The sequence below is a fragment of the Talpa europaea genome (assembly GCF_964194135.1).
Source record: "Talpa europaea genome assembly, chromosome: 15".
Classification (NCBI taxonomy): domain Eukaryota; kingdom Metazoa; phylum Chordata; class Mammalia; order Eulipotyphla; family Talpidae; genus Talpa; species Talpa europaea.
This window is the reverse complement of record NC_140083.1, coordinates 8,499,311-8,520,202: the sequence shown is the minus strand read 5'-3', so window position 1 is coordinate 8,520,202 and position 20,892 is coordinate 8,499,311. Positions and strand designations below refer to the sequence as shown.

Here is a 20,892-nt window from a genome sequence, read left to right as displayed (position 1 = left end):
AAAAGTCAGTAAATGCCAGGTTAGCAACTCCCATGCAAGGACAGGTCTTACGTTCTTTAATTATTCACTGTGCTGAGCCTCGGATGGGCCCCACCTTGCCCAATCCAGACCCAGCCCAGACTCAATCCAGATGTGTGTCTGTGTTAATGACTTCCTCCTCACCTATTATTTACATATTAATCCCTAATGGATCCTCGAATTACCTTTCATCTCTCATTTCCTAGATCTTTGTCTCTTTACTTCACTTTAAGCAGCAGTGGTCAACCTGGTCTTCTAACTTTTGACTTAAAAAAAAAAATGTCAGCAGTGAACATCCTTAATTTTCTAGAGCTCTTCCTTGTTTCTTGGATGTTTATTTTTTTTTTGTATAGGATCCAGTTCATGTTTCATCTGCAATAGCCATTTTATCTCTCCGAGGACATTACTTTCTGCTCTTTTTGGAAGCTTTCTGCTCCTCTCTGCCTTATCTCTGTTTTTACCCACTCCTTTTTTCAATTTGTCAAAACTAATCTCTGGCTTCTATGTTAAGAGTTTTTCCTCCCAATGTCTGCTGGCTCTTCACAGAATGCACCAGCAAGGCACTAAACATAGCTGGGCAGCTGTGAGTTTGTGGCTTTAAAATAAAATATCCCCCATCCCAGTTTCATTTGGATTCAATTGACACATAACACTTGTAAGTTTAAGGTTGACAACATGTTGATTGGATACATTTATCAACTGCAAAGTGATTCCCCCATAGCATGAGCTACCCTCCATCCCATCAGTCACCAATTCTTTTTGTGATGAGAACATTTAAGATCTCTCTCCATAACATTCAAGTCCGTGTTCCAGCATTATTAATGAAAATCACCATCTGTGCTGTCGATTCCCAAATCCTATACTTGTATAACTGGGAGTTGTTTCCTGTGATCAATGTCCCATATGGGTGGGCTTTTTGACTTCCTTAAGGGGTGATGATGGAGTCCTGGCCTTTTACCTGGATCTACCTGTCAGTGCCCCGTCAAGAATCAGGGACCCCCACATAGAGAGAGTTTAATAAAGAGCTGCTAGCCAGGAATGGAGGACTAAGGTACCGCATGAATAGCTCCAGGAATTGACACTCATGGTTACCAGACTTTAGGAATTGGGTGGGGAGAGGCAACACTGGGATCCAGACCTCTGACAGGGGACAGTGCGGTGCTGGTATGGGGAGCAGCAGAGGAATGAACTTCACAGCCAGGTCCAGACACGTCCTGCTGAAGGGCAGCAGACAAGCAGACGCAAGTCTCTTCTTGGCTCCAGCCTCAGTTTCCCTCTAGTGCTACTACTTATGGAGCCTCCTTGGGGCTAGTGGCAAGAATGAAATGTTAGCAGAGTCCCAGCCCCACTCTCTTAAAGTCTAGGGAGTGAGTCTGAAGCGGAGAACAATAACATAAAATCCTCTTGAGTGGCACTGCAGGGTACCCCAAGTGTCAGTGCCAAATTGTGGGCTGGCTTGTTGCCCTAGAGAAAACCTCCCACTTCTTGTCTAGAGGAGACAAAACGTACCCCAAGTCTTGAGTGGGGAGCAGCAGAGGAGACAAGGGGCTTCCTTTTCAGGAAGCAGACTTTCACGCAAACGTGCTATTTTCACTTCTGTGCTGTCCCCAACCCCAGCCACGCATAATGGGCTGTGTTCAGAGTGATGTGGGCACCGTGGGTCCTGAGGGAAGAGCTGCAGCCCTGGGCAGGGTGGGGAGGGTGCTCCCTGGCTGCAGAAGGACCAGCCTCCCATCTGCCTCTTACAGAGACCTTGGACCAAGCTGCTCACACTCAGACCCATTCCATAGTGCATCGGAGCATCTGAACGTCTCTTGGCTGAGCCTTGTCTGGGTGCATCAAGCACCCATTTGCTGTCTGCTTGCCCGGTGACGCCAGTTCCCATCCTGCACTCTACCCTGCTGTCTCCTGTCTGCTGTTCGCCTCGTCTATTGTCTCTGTCCTTGTGAACTTACGTTGTTGGGCTTTTTTTATTCCTTTCATTCCATTTTCACGGACTTTGCGAGGGCGAGGAAGGAAGTTCATGTGTTCAGCCTGCCAGGTTTTATAAATTCACATTTTTTAAAAATACAAGGATGGGTCACTTAAAACATGTGCAAGCCAAATCTGTCCTCTGGGCCGTCCCTTGTAACATCTGCAAGGCATTAAAATACTGCACTCTGAACAAGGGAAAGCTGAAACCATTTGGGTCATTTTGCTTGCAAAGGGAGGGCTGAAAGAACAAATTAATGGTAGAGGAGAGACCATGTGAGGACAGTCCACAGCTGTTCTCCTGCTCTGGGAATAGAATTAAAGTGCAGGAGCATAAAAGTGCAACATGAGGGATTTTAACCAAAGATGCCGTCTCATCGTTCACCCAGATTACAGTGGTGAGCAGGCTGGTCCCCCCACCTGTGACCTCTCCCAGCCAGTGCCACCTGCAGTTTATTTTCCTTCCCTGATTTAGAACCTTTCAATACAACAGAGCACGCAGTCAATGGCTTATCAATTAATTTAGAAGCTGGGCTGGGTGCAAGCCACGATAAGCTAAACAGATATGGTCTTTTCCCCTTAGTGCTAAGAGCTCAGACAGAAACAAGGACGCATAAACAGCATTCTCAGTAAAACGCAAATCCAACCTGAGTGCCTCTCGTTTCATCTTTATCTATTTCCATAAGTAAGCGTTGACCTACTATGTGTCACATCCTTGGATAAACCCCTCACTACAGTATATATCCACAATTCTGACCTTGACCCTCTGAGGTTGCTCCTTCCTGGGATGATTAACCCTGTTTACGCCCCCCTCCCACCCCTTCACACTTGATGAGGTGACGTCAGTTGCAAAAGTCATTAGGGATTGTATTCGCTTGATGGCTGTGGCAAATGGCCACCCAATCAGTGGCGTAAAATCACACATGCTTACCATGGTCCAGTTCTGGAGTTAACTATGGGATCTCACAAATGGAGGTTCTGGCAGGCAACGAGGGGAGGAAGGATCTCTTTGCCCTGTCAGTTTCCAGCCTGCATTCCCTGGCCTGTGGCCACTTCCTCTGTCTTCAGAATGCAGCCGCCAGCCTCTGTCTGCGCCATCCCATCTCAGCTTCTCTCTGCTGTCAAGTCTTTCCCAGTTCCCTCCCCAATTGGGGTCATGATTAGCTGTTTGGAGTCACAATCTCTGACACCAAATGTGTTGGTTTTTTCTGCATAGCAGCCAATCCCCCAGCCCTCTGGACACTAGCTGACTCACAGAACTCAGGAAAGTGTTGTTTCTATAACCAGTTGATCATAAAAAGGTTCAATAGCAAGATGGGAACTCTGCAGAGGGCAAGGTTTGCACGTAGGAGCATGGAGGTGCTACGTGCCCTCCCTCGGCTTGGCACCCTCCCAGCTCCATGTGGCCTTCACCACCTCAGAAACTCCATGAATCTAATTGTTTAAGGGCTTTTATGGTGGTTCCAATATGGCAGCAGGACTGACTGAATCATGGGTGGCAGGTGATTCACTCCATCTCCTACCCAGGAAGTGGATGGGTGGGGCTGCAGGTTCCAACACCCTAATCCTGTCTCAGTTTTTCTGGAGACCAGGTCTACCCTGAAAATCTCTAAGGATCCTCCAAGAGTGGCCTCATTAGAATAAAAGTCATTTCTACTGCCCAGGAAAACCCATGACATTTGGGGGTCCTGTGTCAGGAACCAGAGACAGAGGCCAAAGATAGTTTTTTATTATAAGAGTGTTCATCATGCAGCCAGGATAATCCCAACCTCAATGTCCTTAATCACATCTGCCCATCCCTTTGGCCACACAGGTTAATTCTCCAGGCTCCAGGGCTTAGGATGAGGCTATCTTTAGGGGCTATTATTCAACTTCCCACAGACAGAAAGAGGAAGGACTGAGATTCAGACACACATCACCCTGCACACCTGTTTTCCCATGAACCCCGAGCCAAAGCCACACTGCCATCGCTGTGCCCCAAATCTACCCTACAGAATCGTTCTTTCATGCCTTTTCCAAAACGCTCCATTTACGTAGAATTCCCTTGTATTTGGCCCTCTCACACACTCCCACTTAACCTAAGCCCAGCTCAAATGCCCCCACCCTCTGTATCCTTTTCCTGCCACCCTGAGCAGAGCTGGCAATCCCTCGTCAGTGCCCCACAGCAGTTTGGCAAAGCCTGCATGAGCAATGACAGAGTGATTTTGCATTTGTTCTTGCTTCTCCCTTCCCTTTCTCCACTGATTTGGGAATTCCTCATGATCATGAATCCCTTCTCTTTCTTGTGCACTGCATAGTCCAGGAGATGTTTGATACATGTTCCCAAATTGATTTGAAACTAGCTAGGCCATAAATGAACTGCATGAATAAAGATTGTGTGATCTTCCCCAAAGGTTAAATAAAAAGGGAGAGCTGAGTCGCATTTTTTCTATTTCTTCCCCATCAATTTACTGAGCCCGAGCTGAGCATGGCACTAGGAATACAGAGAAGAAGGAAACAGGGTGCCCGCTTGGAAGAAAGGAGTGTGATGTTTGGAGTCACCCAGGACACACAGCCACCGTGTCTCACGCTGCCATGAACATGAGCTCATTTAAGGGGCATCTGCCAGATGAGAGGGACGTGACCTCAAGGCGAATCCCAGAAGCCCTTCGGCACAGGGATCCTATGGAATGAGTTTATGATCTCCCTGAAGGCTGGCAGCTTGGCTGAATTTTGGAATGATTCCAGCATGGCAAGGCATCTTAAGAGAACTTCCAGTGCAGTGTTTTGGAAACTAGGATTTGTAACACCTCAGGGGGTAGTGGAAACAATTTACTGGATTTTGACAACATTCTAGAAATTAAAATACATCAAACCAATTAGAAGAGACATTGAAAAAAAAATCACTGAACAGGAAAGTTAAGCATTATTTTAGGAAAATACTGTTATTTGCACATCTCCAGGATGTGTCAGGATAGACGCTTGTGCACACATACCGGCCAGTGTACATGGGTGTGTTCACGCACACATGCAGATGTCTTTTATGGATTATGGTGCAAAATGGATTTCTTCCTGTGGGGGATGGTCAAAAAGGTCTACAAAGTGCACACATTGCATGTCACCGGTACAAAGAGAAAGCCCAACATGGTTCCTGCAGGTCCTTTTATTAAAAGGCCTGGCAGGCAAATTCCCCGTGCCCACTGCGTCTGCACGCCACACCCACTCCACCGCTGTCCCTGAGGACTAGAAATCTCCTTTTATTAAAGAAGCCAGTGGGGGTCCCATGTGGACCCGATGGGAACGTGACCCGTTCAAGTTTATCTTGTTCTGTCACCTAGGTTGGGCTGGCCACCTTCCGAAAGTTCTTTTAAAGAGCCCACAATAGGATTTGCTTCTATTGTCACAATCAAGATGGAATTATCCAGCAGAGGTCTAATTAAATTCCCTGAGCTCTCAAGATGAGAAAAAACATGGGCCTGGAAGTCCTGCTGACCTGGGGTAGAATTCCCAGTGGGGCCACTCTCCGGTCAGCCCCCGAGCTTTGCTTCCAGCAGTGGGCTTGGTGTGAGGGGGGCATCCCTCCCCCTCAGCACGAAACAGGAGCTCAGTAACCATTAACACCTCCTACTCCCCTTCTCTTTCTACCAATATTTGCAGAGAAGTTAAAAAATAACCACACGGCAACTCCTCTAATGAGTCAAGGAGAAGGACCTCTGAGAGAATGGCATCTCTCCTCCTTCAGCAACGCACCTGGGGTGCCAGGGGCCTTGCCAAGTCCCCCTGGTGCTATGTGCCAGCTAAAAAGTTTGCAGTTGACCAAAAGCCAGCCCTGGCCTGGCTGTGTGTGCTCAGACCCACGGCCGGCCCATCTCTGACCTTTTCTGGTATTTATGATGTCGGATTGGATTTTGATCACCGCTTGAGCTCTTGACACCAAATAAACAAGTTGGCACTCCTTGCTGGGAGGCAGAAGTACCAGGATTTTAAATCCTATCTCCAAACACTTCTCCCAAATACCACCCTGGCCCACCACCCCTGCAATGACACAGCCAAGACACAGATCCCTCTTGCTGTGATGCTAACTTCCCCAGAGTGAGGCTCAACACTGGCTGCACCAGAGCACGGCGATTATAGGGAGCTTTTAAAAATATGTCCGGCGGCTATGCCAGAGATTCTGACCCAATGGGTACTGGGTGGATCTGAGCATCCCCAGATGATTCGAACTGGAAGCCAGTTTTGTGCAAGAGAAGAGAAGGGAGCAGAGAGAAGCATGATGGGTCCAACCCTTAGGCTAGCTGGAGGGGGCGCAGAGGGAGATGCCCAGTTTCCTGAGGCATGCGCAGCATGGGGAGGGCAACTTGTGTATGAAGAGCACACAGCCGGGGCCGCAACCAGGCCCTGGCACTGCTGAGCTCAGAGCATCCACAGATGCCTGCATATTAGCATCTCAGAACCAGGACCTGCCAATGTCCAAAATTGCTCTTCTCTAGAATACCAGAAACAGTTGGAAAAGGCCCAAGAACCCAACATAGAATAAGCAAGTAAGAAGACCCATGGGCTAGCAGGAATAACCAGTATTATAAGAAACAGTATTATAACATGACTCCCATTTTATTAAAAAACAATTTTATATGCAAAGAAAAGCATCTGAAGGGAAATATACTAAAATGTTAACAACAGTCAACGCAGGTAGAAGAAATCCAGGGGTGTTTTATTTTCCTTTTTGTGCTGATATGGACATGCGCTGTTTTATTCATGAAATATATAAGTGAATCAGCCAGTGAACAATAATGATGCCCGCGGCAGAGCCATCAATTCTTGAAAGAGTGAATTCTTAATTTTGCTTCTGGAGATGAAGCTCTTTCACTATTACAAGAATGCTTAGAAGGCGTCTGCATGCTGCCTGCCCCCTATCTGGAACGTCCTTCTTCTGTTCTCCAAAGAAAACATATTTTCTTCCCAAAATATAGAAAAAGGGGGGACAGAACGGATGCAGTGGGATTCAAGTCTATCTCTGAAAACCTAAGTCAGGGCCTCCCTGTTGGCGCAAGGGGTTAAGTCTCAGCACCATGAAGCTATCCGTAGCCACTGCAGCACAAGTTTGATCCCCAGCCAGGGAGCTACCCACATGGCGCAGCAGACCTCTCCTGTCTCCCCGCTGCTCCCTTCAGCAGTGTATTTCAGTCCATCCACGTGCTCTGCTCCTCATGCTGTCTCTGGTGAATCCTCTCACCCCCCGCATCGCTCGCCTGCACCTCAGCTCTTGTATGCATAAATAAATAAATCGTTATAAAAAAATAAAATCTTAAGTCACTTGAAGCAAACATTTAGAGGGGAGAATCTACTGTATGCTGTTTTGTAAAGCATCAAGAAGGATTCAAAAGCCCATGCCCTACTGTGACCCTTCTGAGGCTCTCTCCAGAGATGCAGGTTAAGGTCTAGCATGGATCTGAAAGCCAAATGTAGGTCCTGAGAGTTTCACTGGGGGAAGCCAGTGGGTCACCATTCACTCTAAGGAGATCTAAATCCTCTCCAGGAACCCTATTTGGGGTCTGACTCATCCCTCTCTTTCCATCTTGCCTTCTAGAGTCTCAACTTGGAAAGACCCCCACAAAGTGCCATTGTGATTCCTTTCTAGAAACAGAAAGGTGCAAAAGAGAGCCACAGACGCCAAAGAGCCATGAACACTAAAGACCTAATTCTGCATATTTAATAGATTGCTAATTTTTAGCATCTACTAGACTAGGATTGGTATATGCTCGGATGGGACAGAGTCTGCAGGATTTACAGGCAGATGAATGCAGGATGTAAGGCAGCAGAGACACCAAAGGGAGGCACACTTTACGTGGTTCTGATTCTGCCTCCGACAGTGCAAAGTTGCATAAGATTCATAGACCTGAAAGGAACATGGAGATCACCCAGTCCAATCCATTTATTTTACAGATTCCTTCATGCTTTCATGACTCCCTCAATACTTATTGAACAGACAGCCTTGGATCAGAACGTTGGAGTGACTTGCCCAAGTCTAGTTATGATAAAACAGAGACCCACCTCTATGCTAAGTCTTCTCCCAACAGCAGCTCACAAATGAAAGACCTCCTGGACCTTCCTTTGCCTTTGCAACAAAAAGCGCTGAACTAGTTCACGATCTCTAAGATCCTTTCCAGGGCGTATTTCCTACATGTGTGTGGGTCAGCAGAGCCACTACAAAACTTCCTTTGTTTCCTACCGCTTCCGTCTGCGGCTGGAACGAAAATTTATCTTTCAACATGTCACCTTTCCACTTTGGCAAACACTGATTTATTTTTTAATTGATGTCCCAGGAAGGCACACACCTAATCTGCTTGAGTGATGACACAGTTAATTAGGCCAAACAAGAAAGAAAGCCCAGGACAGAGCTCAAGCTGGAGGCGCTACTTACCAGGAGCTGCGGCCAATTTCTCGGTGAAGAGCAATTTGTGCAGGGAAGATCAAGGAGATACTCAGCTGGGTCAAGTTTTTAATTTAGGTCACATTTATGGGTAAATAGGCTCCAAAATCGACTTTTTTCATCTAGATCAGAATAATCCTCTAAAATGCTAAAGAAAATTAGTTCATGTACCAAAAATTTACATAAGGCCACCCAGGTCACCGCGGAGGACCCCACGGGAACCAGTGATGGGGCCACGTGGAGGGAGGAGCACTTTATTTAGCACGGATTGTGCGAGCCAGCTCGCTTCTTAAGGCTGCCAGTGACAGGAAATTTAAACTGACTTAAGAATTAAAGAAAAGAAAAAAGGGAAGTTTTGCTTCGGGCATGGCTGGAGGTAGGGATGACAGCAATATAATCTGGAATCTGTCTCTTCTCAGCCTCTCAGATCTGCTTTGACTCTCTGGCAAAGAAAAGAGACGCATGAGCAGCCTGAGGCTGATGTCCTTAGAAAGACCCTCCGGTCAAGTTGGCCTTGGCTGTTGTCCGGGAAGTTGGGTTCCCAGGAAGTTTCCACCATCCTTGACAAGAATAGTCGGGGTTTGTGCAAAAGCGATGGCTTATGATGCACACCAGCTTTCCTTCCGGCTGTCTGGCATTTTGAGATGTGCTGTGTAGAGGGTGCCTGCATAACCAGGCTAGGTGACCACCCCAGATCTGGGGTGCTGAGTTTCTAATGAGCTTCCCTGTGGATGGCATTTCACACATACTGTTATGACTGATTGCTGGAGGAACTAAGCATGTCCCATGCGACTCCACTGGGGGAAGACGCTGGAAACTTGTGCTTTGTTGACCTTTGAACGTCACTCCACAAGCCTTTTGCTTCCACTGATTTTGCTTTATAACCTTGAGCTGTAGCACATGGCCTGGAGTTGACTGCTGAGTTCTAGGGGTCTTCCTGCCCTATGCCAGAATCAAGGGGTGGTCGGGGGATCTCTGGCACAGCGGCGAAATGTGATGGACTTGCCGCATCATCTCAGCATAGATCAGCCATGCCAATATAAAATCTTTCCCAGGTGTTCAGGAAACAATCCTTGACCTATTGCTCATTACTCCTAATGCCCATCTTCATAGCCAGGGAGTTGTTGGCCAGGACTGGGTTGTGCCTTTATGTCTGCAGCCAGGGTTGGGATCACAGCCCTTACACTCACTGAGAATCAACTAAGACAAGGTGAGACATGGTTTTCAGAAGACAAAGAGAATTTCTGCTGATGTCAGTGGACGGGGGACATAGACACCGATCATTCGACACAGCGCTCGTTGAGTGGCCCGACGACCACAGCACATTGCGAAGATGCATTTACTGCAGTTAAACACTAACCACCACAGCCACAAAATCAAGAAGAGCTGAGTTCACGCTGTCACTATGCTTCCTCTTGTATTCCCCATCAACCTGTTAAGTGAGACACTAGGGCCATCTGCATATCTGCTTTCTCTTATACCACATTTTGTCTGAACATGTATTTCCCATTCTTAAATACAATTTGATTCTCCTGCTGCATCTTATCTCTCCTAGTTCAGGTAGTGATTTCTTTTCTTTTTTTTTTTTTAAAGAGTTTTTATTTATTTATTTATACAAGCACTGGGTATAGTCAGAAGCGTGAGAGGGTGAGAGAATTCACCAGAGCCAGAGCGGGGAGCAGAACAGGCAGACTGACGAAGTACACTACTGACGGGAGCAGTGGGTGTGGCAGGAGAGGTCTGTGCACCATGTGGGACCCTCGCCTGCGGCCGGGGTGAGGCTGCAGAGGCTGCGGGCAGCTTCGCAGCATGGCGCCCAACCACTGTGCCACCAGGGGAGGCCCAGTGATCATTTCTTATTGGATTATTGCAGCCACTGATTGGCACTCACTATGGATTCACACTGTCCAATCTTTCCCCGCGCCAGCACAGTTACATTTTCCACATGAAGGACTGTCAGACAAATTCTCTCTTCTCCTTAGGGACTATCAGTGGATTCTCAGTCTTCTGGAACAACCCAGACCCCTTGGCCATGGGCTCCATGACATAGCTCCTGCTTACTTTTCAACTTTTTATCACCTTGCAACTTAATCCCCCTAGCCCCCAATTCTTTGAATGAAATAATCCAGACATAGGGAATACCTCAAAGTTCAAGCCACACGCCATGATGTTTCATGTCTCCCTGACTTTCAAATTCTCAATGACCGTATCATCTTCTTGAAGGCAGGTGTACCCTCATCCACCATGCAGCTCAGCACTGACTTAGAGACTGACGAGGAATAATGCTTAAAAACAGGTGGACTGAATCGAAAAGGTGAAAGAGATAGGGCGAGATCTTGGCTAACAAGAACTGATGACTTGGGTATGTTATCATATTTAATCAATTAAGTATTAGGCTCCCTTGGAGAACAGGGATTGGACTATCCACTGGTCAGGGTGTGGTAAGGCTCAAGGGGCCCATACATACAGAACATCTAGATAGAGGGTATTATCAGGACAAGTTCAAAAAATCTGAGAAAGGCAAGTTCCTCAAAATGTACCACCCTACTGTAAGATAAGAAGAAAAACTAGTGCAGAATACATGGGAATTCTGTATTAACATTATCATTTTTCTGTAAGCCAAAAACAGTTTCCAAAAAAATACATTCAACAAAAAAAAAAAAGTAAGTTCTACCCATGCCAGCCAATCTTCCCCTTTCTACTTTCTTCTCCCTGAGCTCTTCAAAGGCTGCCTTCTTTCTTTTTTTATATCCTAGTATCACATCATTTCAAAAATAAGAAGAGGATTATTAGCTGGATTTGGGGAATCCTCTTTCTAATCTTTAAGAATTTTTGCTATTCTGGGATGTGACTTGGGCTCCTTTTGCCATGTAAGCAGTACAGAAGAGAGGCCCCAAGTTGCCGTACTGTCTTTGTCCTTGAGAGCATTCAAAAGGCAAGAAAACAAACTAGATCTTCCTTTTCTACTGGAGATGACTGATAATGAAAAAAAAAATTCTCCTTTTGTTTCCAGGGAAGCTGGTGGTTTCACCTAGACCCACACTGGCAGAGAGTGTTCCCTTAATGGCCTCTCCATCCATCTCAATAAGGAATCTGCACACACAACTCTGCCCACTGCACTCATACAGATGGGCCAGCCCAGCCCTCCTCGCCGAGAAGAACACAGCTATTTGTCTTCCTTGACAGGCCACGTCCGTCCTTGTCACCTATTAGATGCTGCTAATAATCTATGTATACGCATTGAGGAGGGAAAAAATGTGTGTCCTTGCGATGGCCACAGAAAGACTCACGCTGATTCCCTCTTTCCATGATTATGGAGATAAGAAGCAAGTTGGACCCTCTCTAATTCTAAGGGAAGATCACAAATTCCAATGGGTCCTAGCTGAGGCTGTGGACTTCTCTGGATAGGAAGGCTTCTGAGTCTGGTTAATTCAATCCTACTTTCTCTCCAAATTTCTCTTGGTATCATGTATCCTCCTAGGAGCTGGGGAATAAATGCATTTATTTATCTCCTAAAAGAGGACATCACTATGGTCTTTTCAACCATCGGCAGCCCTCACTGAGAAAAGTCACACACAGTTCAAGCATCTTTGAGGCTCCTGTTGAAAACAGTAAGATGGTAAGTGAAGTCTTAAGTACTCAAACTAGGAGCTGGAATATAGGACTGACTCAGAAAGTCATTCAAAGGGCACATGGGTGGAGGAAGGGTCCCCAAAATACAAACAAATAAGCTGTAGGAAACTGAGCTTTCTACTTTTGGGCCAGTTATTATCAACCAACACTGACATTTTCATCTGTGGCCATTCAACAGTGAGGAAGTGGTTCTCAACAGAGAGATAGTAGCCTGCAGGGGGACATCTAGTGATGTCTGGACATACTTTTGATGTCCTAACTGGAGAGAAAGGCTTAGTGGGTAGAGGTCAGGGAAGCAGTTAAACCACCTACAATGTACAGGAAAGCATGTCCACCAAAAGTTATCCAGCCCCCAATGTCAACAGCGTGAAATTGGAGAAAGCCTGTATGAGAGCACTGAATTCTGGGTCATGAAGGTGTTGGGCCATTGCTGGGGGTGGGATCAGGCCTTGGACCTGTGCTCTTTGGAAAGACCCAACAAGTAATTCTAATACTGAAAGCTGCCCTTCACCCTGCAACTCAGTGCTGCTGCTACTCAAAAAACATGGTTGCAAATGATCATCAGCTTCCTGCTCAGCTCTCATATGCCTATTCATCTAAATTTGCAGGTTGCTAACATAGGCTAGGAATCAAGTCCTCACTAACCTGCATGGAATATTCCTTTGATTGAGATATTGTAGAACAAACAAGAAAAAACAATCAGCTTCTGAGTATAAGATTCTAAGGATGAACTTGGTGCTTATCTCATAAATTTATTCAACAGGTATTTGCTTCTTGCTTCTTCCCACCACCTCTTCACCCCCACTAGGTCCGCTATGCCTTTCCTGGGTCCCAGGCTTCCCCCTCACATGCCTTCCCACCAGAATGATCTAGGGCAGCCCTATGCCCCCTACGTATCCACAGCAGCTACATTCACAAAGTCTCCTTGACTCAGGCTGCCGATATCAGCCAAATGTTAGGAAAGCAAGCTAGCTACTGAATTATTTAATCTGCATTAATGGCAAGTAACCCTAAAATGCTCCCAGAAGTATCTGATTTTCTTAAAGAAGGATGAGTTAGTCATACAATTTTCTAATGGACTAAATATCAGAGGATAACTTGTGCATCTGGTATTGAGCAGCTACTCAATAAATATTTATTGAATGAATGAGCAAGAAAAGACTTCTAAGCAGAGCTGTTTCTGTAGTTCTGGGTTGAATGTTTAAGCTTTGGAATATCTCTTCCTCAAATTAAAAAAAAAAATCACACAAAATGTTTCTGCTCCATGACTTGGTGTTCCTGGCACCCCGTCCCTCCAAGCCCACACAAAGCTCTGCTTGTAGGAAACAGCCCGTCTCCAAGGGAAGGAAGGGAGACTAAGTCACTGTAACCTCTTTGCACAAGCCTGGTCGTAAAAAGTAATCAAGGAACAGCGAGCTCACACCCTAAAATCCTTCTCTTCCACTGACTGAAGCAGCCTCCCAATTCAACTCTTTCTTCTCCAGTCGAGACAACCCCCAATGAGTCTCTGTCACCACGCCAACATAAAAGGCAAATCATACTAATAAAAGTAATAACACCATATCCTGTGGATTCTAAGAGGTCACTGATTGTAGGATATAGCAGACATCTTCCTGGAGAAAAAGACCATCTGTCAAGTTGCTTCCGTATCTCAGTTCCAGAAAAACAGCAAAATGGGAAAAAAAACTGCATCGAAAACCTGAGATAATATAACAAATTTCTGCAGACCACTAGGTGACTTACATATTTTGTTTCCGAAATATTATTCCCATTGTGACTGAGAAACTGAAGTGCAATTAACAGGGGGAGTCCAGCCTCAGACCCGGATCCTGGCTGGCTGCATGGTTGTGCTGACCCCGTAAGACGTGCAGCTGGTTCTGTCCAATGAGGACACAATCTTCACTCTGATCATCTTGATGGAGGTTATTTTGGGAATTTTTTGGGACATTGAAGAGGTCATCACTGTCTCCTCAAGAGCAAGGGCCACTTATGCTTATGCTGAATCTTTAGCTACTAGCCAGCTGCCTCCTGATACTGACAGTAAGATGCCCCTGACATCAGTAATGCGGAAGAGTGGTTACTCTGTCAGGGGCTGGGCAGGGATGTTTGCAGGCATCATCTCACGACACCCTCACAGCGACGCCCTGCGAGTATCATCAGCCCCTCGTCGCCAGCAAGAAACAGAAATTCAGAGATGTGAATAGTGACAAGGTTATACAGACGATAAAATCATGGGAAGCAAACCTACAAAAGCCCTGATTTCTTTGCCCCACCACCCCAAGATGAGAAAGAGGGGAAAGCAATACTTTCCAGCTATTGCTAGACATTAATCTTCCCTGTTCTTCCTTGCGGGGTGCAGAGTCCCCCAGCTTGCTTCACAGAGAGCCTGGTCCCCATGCATTCAGGAAAGATACAACTGGCACAGGAGGACCCTGAGGATGAATCAGTGTGGCAGGTCTGCCCGGCCTAAGGGCAGCGCAGACCCAGCCCCCAGTACACTGGGGCTTGCGGGAACAGGAGTAACTTGAGGCAAGAGCCCACATCACTCCCTGGGCCTGGACTGTCCAACAGGGAGTCCTCCATAATGAGGCCAAGTTCAGTGCTCCTCGCTCTGCTGAGTCCTGCCAGCCTGCCTTCGCTCCTCCTCCGCGTTCACCACGGCGTGCCCAGCGCTCCGCGCCCAGCCTTTGTACTTGCTAGTTATACAGCCCGCGCTGTCCAATTAGCCTTTTATTAGACACAGCAAAGCCGGCCTCCCTCCCTGGACCAGGAGCCCGGAGGACAAGCATCCTGGATTCTACACGGAGGCACACCTGGAGGTTTGAAAAAGGAAACTGGAATAACAGGGGAAGAAAGTCTATTTTAATACCCAAAAGCGCTACGTTCCCAAAAAGGAAACACCGAAAGCTCCCCCTGGCCCAGCCCTTTCTTGTGGGAACCACACCTGTTCATCTATTTCTGCACGTCCAAGGCTGAGCCCATCACCCAGTGCTCTCCTCTCTCCTTGCCCGGGTCATCTCTAACTCCCGTCCCCTCCCCAAGCAGCACCTGCTACAGGTCAGCATCCTATCTTGCTCACGCTGGAGCCGGGGCCACCCCCCTCCCTGCCGCCCAAACTTTCTTTCAAGGCCCTGTGTCATCTTTCAGGCAATCCCGCATTGCCACTAAGGGGATCCCTTCAAATTTGACAGCTGAGCCTACTTCTCTGTGCCGGGAACTCTGAACCACTTCCCCCAGCTTTGGATAAAACCAAAACCTTAACTCATAACATGCTTTACAGTGCCTGTGCCTTATTTTCACCCCTCAAACCACCTAGAACCACGTGCTCCACTGTTCATGTGTCCACCGAGCACATACTGTCTGCGAGGCAGAGCTGTAGGTGCCGGGAGGGCATCGGGAACAAGACAGGCAAGGGTCTCCACCTTGCGGTGTGCACGGATCAGGAGGAAAGGCAAGGCTGGCACGTAAAGCAGGCAGGTCCCAGGTCTCTGGGTAAACTGGATGGGAAGGGGACGCATGCTGGAAGGAAGGAGGGAGGGAGAAGCCAGGAAGAGAGGGAGAAGCGAACAGGAGGAAGGGATGGGATGGTATCTCATGGCACTGAGATTTGAGCAAAGACTGGATGGGAGTCATGGCAGCAAGATGGCGAGATCTGGGGACAAGAGCACCTGGTAGAGGGGCGGTCAGAGCAAAGGACGAAAGGCAGCAGCCTGCCCGGCCTGTCTAAGGAGCACATCTCGTGCTTCCTTATGGTTCTGTCTGCACCGTTCGCTCTCCAGACCCCAGGTCTTTGCAAAATGCCATCCGGTCTGAGCGGGACCTCGAGGTCTAGGTCTCCACGCTGCTCCCTCCAGAAGACTTCAGGCCCACTCCCACCTGCTGGCCGGGGCTGCTCTCCTCAAAACAGGACCACCTGACCCTGAATTCTCCCTTTCAAGGTTCTTCTCACATGTTCATGTGCTCGTGTATTCAGCTGGACCTAGAAACCAGTGGGTGAGGGCGTAGGAGGTCAGTGTGGAGACTGGTCACAGTTATTGGTGTTGATCTGCTTGGGCCCGATTCTCTGCATACACAGGCAGAGTATGGGGGCCTCACAGCTAATTTATGGGTGCTCTTCTGGGAGGTCACCTGCTGGATCAGGAGTCTGGAAACCACATTAGATTTTTCAAACCCTGGCAAAGCAGCAATTCCCGTGCCTCTGTTGTCTGTAGCCACTGTCTGGGGCCGACCACTGCAAACGTGTCACCCTGGGTTTGTGCACATGCGTAGGACTCTAAGCTCTGGCACCCCTCTTGCAGGGACTTAGGTTGCAGGGTAAAGCATAGTGGATTTAGAGCTAGACCATCCAAACCCAAATCCCAGTTCTACCACTGAAGAGCTGAGCCTCTGGGCCTCCCGATGCGTAAGTTCCCAAATCTTAAAAATAGGAACATTAACAGTAATTATTTCAGGGAATGTTATGAGGATTAAATGAGTTCATCATAAAGTGCTTAACAAGTGGCTGGCACAGAGCAAGCACCTGAACAGGCCAGCTGTGTCGGCCCGCAGTGAGCCGCGAGGCCTGACTCCACTGGCTGGACCGCCCATCCGCACTGAGGCTGGAGGAGGCTGCGCAGGGGGGATGCCCACCTGAGAGTCTGACCCCATGGGTTCGGGGCCAGAACCTGACAGCTTCTTAAAGGGAAGGCATTTTCCTTATGCATAAAAACATTATCTTGAATATTCAGCATGGCTTTCTTCCGAAAGCTTCAAACCATGGGTGTGCATTTATTATTTATTCCTTCACAACAGCTTCCCCAAATTGCTAGAATCAGGTATTATTTCCAAATATTTGTGCAGTCAAGGTCTGGCACTCAGCGGTCATGGGTGATGCATGACCAGCAGTCACACCTGAACTGAGGACCATGCAGGCCCTGTGTCCACCTGCCAGGAAGCCCGGAGAGGGCAGGAGGCCGTGGAGGGCGCAGCCGCCAAAGCCAAGGGGCTGGGGTTCAGCTCTGTGGTGCAATAGCTTGGTGAGCACAAAAAGGTATTTAACCTCTGTGGGGCAGGAAGGGCAGTTCATTTTGCATTTCAAATGTTCCAAGCTTCTAGCTCAGAGCCTGGAACAGAAGCACTTAAGGGAGAGTAGCTCCCTTTCTCTTTGCTCTCCCTTCATCTGGCTGTCTCCATGCCACCTCCACGTGGACATCCAGCTGGGCTTCTCCACTGTGAGTGCCCCACACAGTCCTCCTGATCTTCGCCCGCGGCTGGTCACCGCCTACAGCTCACAAATGCCTCTTCACCCCCCACCCCAGCCACCTGGGTCATCCTCTGCTCTGAGCTCTCTCACCCTCCACTTCAGATCAGCCAAGCACCCTGAGGGTTAGGTCTTCAAAATGTGTCCCTAACAGGAAGAATTCCTCCCCCCTTGCTCGACTCAGCCTGAGCCCACAATGCGTCTCCCTGGGTGATGAACACCCAGTCTCCTCCATGGCTTCTGCCTGCCCTTACTCTCCAGATGAGCCATTAAAAACATCAGCAGATATGTGTGTCCCCCCCCCCCCCATCAAAGGTGACATGACTTCCCTCTTCACTGATGGGAAAAGACACATCCCCCAGGACCCTACAGACAGGGCTGGTGGCCTGACCCAGAGATCACTGTGCTCTGACCTCACCTCACCCCCTCCTTTGACACTGTTAGGGGGAAAAGGATGTCCTAAAGCTAATTCCATACAGGCTTTGTGGACTCCACTCCCACCCCAGGCCAAAGCCAAAGACACTGGGAACTCCAAATCCCATCCCCACCCAAGGGAAGGTGGCTGGGACCTGAGGGTGGGGTTAAGCAGCCAGGTTGGTATAAAGCCAGACAAGTGGGCTTTGGAGGGGGGTCCCCCATTTTGGCTCTCCTCCAGCTCGCAGCGTCCGGCCAGCTCTGAGAGTGACTTTGGGTTTCCAGGTCGGCAGATCGGGTAGGACGCATTAAAGACTTTATTTCCCTGTTTTCTCCCTGAGTTGTACATTTTCCTTATTTCCTTTTCCCTTGTAAATAAACCTTTTGTGAACCTTTTGTGTGTGTCTGCAGTGGAGTATTCATAAGTCCCTTGTAAACGCGCGGGTGAGGACCCACAGCCAGGCAACCAGTTCAATATCGGGGTTGCCCTATAACAACACCACAGCCACATGGCTCAGGCAGCTTCACACTCTCTGTTCCTTATGACTTGGACACTGTTCCTCTCATCCTCAGACAGCTGCCCACTTGTCCTCCCAACTTCTTCAGGATTTTGCTTGTTACCTTTCATGTAAGACCATCTATCGTTGCCCTGATTGAATACTGACACACACACACACACACACACACACACACACACAACCAAACTATATTCTACTTGTTAATGTGGTTATTGTTTGTCTCTCCACACCCACACCCCCCAAGTAACTCTCAGGGGTGGGGATCGGATTTCTCTTATTCCTGAATCATCTCCAACAGTCAGGAAGCTATTTGGCATCTAGTCAGCTCTGTAAATATGTCTGAATGGCTGACTTCTCATTCTAATTCTAAAGACATGTCTGATTCTTTCTGCTAAGAATCAGTGGCTCTGAAAAGCCCCCAGCAGTGCTTTGGGGAAGGCTCCTCCGCAGGGCACAGACTGCTGACATGGGAGGACTTTGCCACTCAGTGAAGTGGGATTGGGGGGGGCACCTGGACAATGCCCAGAGGCAGGCAGATCTGCCCGGGGGTGGAGGCTGGCTGGGGTTGGCTCTCACGCAGGCTGCTCACGAGACTCCCTGCGGAATGACTCAGGTAAGGGGGAGTCACAGCTGAGAGAAGTCAAGCTTCTCTGATCTGAACACACGGTACAGCAGGCCCAGATAACTAGCGGCTCTAAACAGGGGAAAATTAACAAGGCCAAATTGCATCAGTGTCACTCAAAATGTTTACAGTGAAAGATGTCAACTGCAATTAGCTTTATGAGAGGGGAACTCTTGCTACTGGATCAGAATGTTCTATGTTTATGGGTTTGTACTAAGGGACTTTCTTTCTGTTCCAGGGCCTGGCTTCCCATCACTCCAATTTAGGAAATATATAATCACATGCGCAATTGCGCATGTACGCGCGTGTGCGTGCACACACACACACACACACTCTCTCTCTCTCACTCACTCATTCCACGAAACTACTGAGTGTGCCATACGGAGAACAGAAGAGCTTACTTATTTTCTTTTCACCTCTGTATTTTCCCAGAAAAATTAGGGTGGGGATGGGCAAGTCTCAGATGTTTTATACTCTTTTGCTAGTGAGATATAAAAATGCAATGCCGTGCCCTTTGTTTGAGAGCTCCTTGAAGGCAGGAGCTATCTTCCAGAGCCTTAGACAATAACAGCATCTAGTAGCCAGTTGCCCTGCAGAGGTGCCTAGCAAATGCTCGCCATAAGCCAACAGGAGGAAATACAAATGACATGCAGCCCATTTCTGGCCGCCTTGCATTCCGATTCCCTGCCCCTGTCCTGCCATTGGCTCACGGACTTCTCTGTCTGGGAAGTGCCCTGAACCTCAGAATCTTGCACATCCAGACACTCAGGTCAGCTCTGGGAACAGCGAGAGTCCTGATTGTTGTTACTGGCTCCTAAACCCCATCAGCCCCATGGCAGGTCCAAGAAGGGTTCGGATAAATGTGATTTCCTAGTTATAATGTGCCCATGGTGACTGCCTGTCCCAGAGACTTTGCAGTGAAAGCTCTCCCTGGGAAACTTGCAGCCTAAATGCATATCGCAGGCTGAGTTTCTCAGGAGCCAACTGATAATGGAAGTTAGTGTACAAGAGGGTCATTTAGGGAGGGCTTCTGAGAACAGCACCTGTGAAAGGCAAGGTGAGAGAACTCTGGACAGAGAGACAGATCAAGTGGCCAGGTATTCTTCAAGGGGGGGCTACGGCCGGCCCTGCAAATTTCCACAGTGCTGCCATGATGTGCAGGTTCCAGGTAGGGAGTGTGGTCACGGAGTTGATGGTGTCTGCCTGCGGCCATCCTCAAAGGGGGACGAGGGGCTTCTGCAGACAGCCACTGGAGTAACAAGTCCCATATTCCCTACTGCACGCCACCTGACACTTGTTCCACAAAATATTGCCTGGTCACCACATCGCCAGCTGCCTTTGCAGACTCCTCAGGAGAGGCGACAACCCTCCATCACCTTCACTGTTCATCTGATCCTCACTTCCAGGGCCCAGCGCACCACCTGACAGTAGGGGGGCACCTGACACTCAGGAGGGATGAGATAAACGTCTTTCAGTTAACACATCACTGAACATAAGCACATAATATGCACACGATAATACATCATCATCAAACAGCCCCAGCAAGTTGATTATGATCAGTAAGGGCAGCAGAAATGACAGGGGAACTTGAAACCTGTGAGCATGGAAGTATCCTGGTCTTAACTCTGGGTAAAACCCCTCATCACCCCCCCAAGCTTCAGTTTCTTTATTTGTAAAATGAAAGGGCAGATACAAGCCTCCTCTGAAGAAGAGATGTGAAAGTTGGGACACACTGGGTTTCTACAGTTTTGCTAAATGATGTCTTCATTAGTGTCATTATTGACACAGGAACCGAAAGGAAGTTTTCATCCCGACAAGGAGAGTCCCAGGGTCACGGTGCTGTGCAGAGGACTCTTCTCAATTAGCCCAGACTAAAGTGGCCCCCAGAAAGAAGCAGATGAGACTAGAGTAGGTGAGGAATTTACTCCTCTGTTCAAGAGTGGAAATAAAAAGCAGTTGAACAGTCTGTGATTTTTTAAATTGCTGTGCGTTAAAAATGACAGTATCCAGAGACACCCTCAGGGGGAAGGAGGAGGGATTAGGGTCAAAACAAGGAGGGTGGGAATTG

At 48.1% G+C, this 20,892-nt stretch overlaps 1 protein-coding gene across 3 annotated transcripts in view; it reads right to left on the bottom strand.

Moving 5' to 3' along the window:
- LARGE1 (LARGE xylosyl- and glucuronyltransferase 1) overlaps positions 1-20,892 on the bottom strand; it is a gene marked incomplete at its 5' end in the record, with an annotated part of 325,411 nt that overhangs the window by 175,653 nt on the left and 128,866 nt on the right. The gene's annotated exons all lie outside the window — the stretch shown is intronic.